Source organism: Elephantulus edwardii, unplaced genomic scaffold (assembly GCF_000299155.1).
Source record: "Elephantulus edwardii isolate Elephantulus edwardi_28Jun2011 unplaced genomic scaffold, EleEdw1.0 scaffold00003, whole genome shotgun sequence".
NCBI classification, from domain to species: Eukaryota; Metazoa; Chordata; class Mammalia; order Macroscelidea; family Macroscelididae; genus Elephantulus; species Elephantulus edwardii.
Window position 1 is genome coordinate 1,571,753 of NW_006399753.1, and position 2,250 is coordinate 1,574,002.

Sequence of the window (2,250 nt, forward strand, 5' to 3'; positions counted from 1 at the left end):
GTGGTCTTCCTGGAACATCCCGGGATTGTCAGTTCAGCTTCCTGTTAGTGGGTTACCTTGCTGGAACTAGCAGGAGGGCTTTATTTGAGAAGGAAAAATTCTAGCAACAGTGAGATAATTTTTTAAAAAAAAATTATTATAGTTGTGATTTTAATGAAAGTTTACAGAAAAGTTAGATTTTCATTCATTCATTGTTGTAACTTTCCCCCTCCCCAGTTCACTTTTTTTATATATTCGTTCATTGTTGCACATGGGCTTTCCCTATGCCCCCAGTGCTCTTTGCAGTGTACCCCTTATTCTGGCCTGTTGTCATATGTACAATGCCTAATCATATGCTCCTTGTAAGCAGTTCTTTCCTTCATCTGTTCCAATGCAGGGTTTATCTGTCCACTCTTAGCCTGTTCTCCTCCCACCCCCGCCCCCATGTCAGAGCTGCTTTATAACAGTGGTGCTATGGCCATCTGATTTTACCTAGCAAACGGGGCCTCTGCTATCACGTGTTCCTGGTATTTTGACCATCTGGACACAGTTTGCATTCAAATGTGTTTCATACCCCCAAATTCTCAGCGAGTCCTTGCTTCTTTCCCGGATGCGGTTCCTCTCGTTCTGCTGTGAGGCGTCCGTGAGCAGCTCTTCAAAGAGTCAGGGACCAGCTTGAGGTGCTGCGTGACCTCAGCACCCGGCTTCCTTGCCTCGTGTTGCCATCAGAGAATAAACGTGGGAATGTGAGCAAGCAGGAATTTCACAGCCAGGGCCAAGTGCACAGTACAGACACAGGGGAAGGCCTTCTGCATTGGCTCTGCTTGGCCTTGGCCCCTTGGCCATCTTGATTTGGTTTGTGTCAGGACAGCAGAGCTTGCTCCCTGCTCCCCTCCTTTTCTCCCCAGTACACTCCCTTTCCCCAAAACAGCTACAGTAATGATCAAAGCACCAGCTGTTAGAGTTGAAGAAACTTTTCACCTCCCTCTCCCAGGATTACCTATCCACGACCTCCCTACTTGCTCCCTTATGGTGTACCAAGCAACTGCGAACGTCCTGACTCTCAATTTTCTTGTCAGACAATATAAAACTCCACTATAGCTTTAAGTGAAAGCTGAGCTCTGCTTGGGAGCCAGACTGGTAGTTTCTCCTCAATAAACTGTCTTTCTTGGCCAGAACTGGGTTCTGTCCTTCCTTGGCGACCTTCCAGTCTTCACCTTGCTGCTTCCTTGTCCATCTGCTCTTTATATATATTTCAGAAAAGATCAATTTAAAAATTCAACCTGCCCAGCTACTTAACAAAGACAATCTTTCCAAATGGGAGAGTGGTGCTTGGCTGGCTTACAGGTCTCATGCAGACACACAGCGTCCCCTGGACAGTGTAAACTCCTTCCTTCTTCAGCTCCTGGCCTACGCCCTGCAGGTGCTGCTGGAGGCCTACAGTGGGAGCCTTATTCCTGCAAGGCCTGGGGAAGGCACTGCTTTTCTGCCTGCACTGGGGGGCTCTGGGATGCGCCCTGAGTAGCTAAGGAGTAAGGGGAAGTGGAAGGGCAGGTGCATGAGGAAGGGATAGGAGGTTGGGGGGGGGGCGAAGGTAATGAATGTGTTTCTGAGGAGTGGGTGAGGCAGAGGCTGGGGACTGAACGATGGAGGGTAGACAAGGCCTGGGGGATGGAGGGCAAAAGGGAGACAGAGCGCAGAGTAGGGGTGGGGGTGGGTCAAAGAGGACATGAGGAAGGGCTGGTGGGCAGGAGTAGGGGGAGGGAGGGAGGGTGAGAAGTGGAGGCTGCTTGGGTCAAAAGGAGTGGGAGGCCTTGCAGTGCCCAGGGAGCGGCCAGAGAAGCCCCCAGATCGTGCCATGTGAGAAACCTTGCATGCCTCCCACCCTGCACCCACAGCATCCCACCCACATCCCATTCCCTATCCCCACACTCTGCTTCCAAGTGCCATCCCACCCCTGCTCCCACTTCCACCCACACCCCTCTCCACCTCAGCACCCCTCCTACCCAAGCTTCCTGCAACTCCGACCCCCCTCCTGTCCCGACCCCCCACTTGCCCCATGGAGGGAAAAATCCAGAGCCTATGGTGATGAAGGCAGAAGTTCAAGCTGCTTTGAAGGAAATAGCAAAAAATAAGGCCCCAGGAATACATGGTATACCAATTGACATATTTCAGCTAACAGATGCTGCTGTAGATGTGCTCACCAAGTTGTGCCAAGAAATCTGGAGAACAACCACTTGGCCAACTGACTGGAAGAGATCTATATTTGTT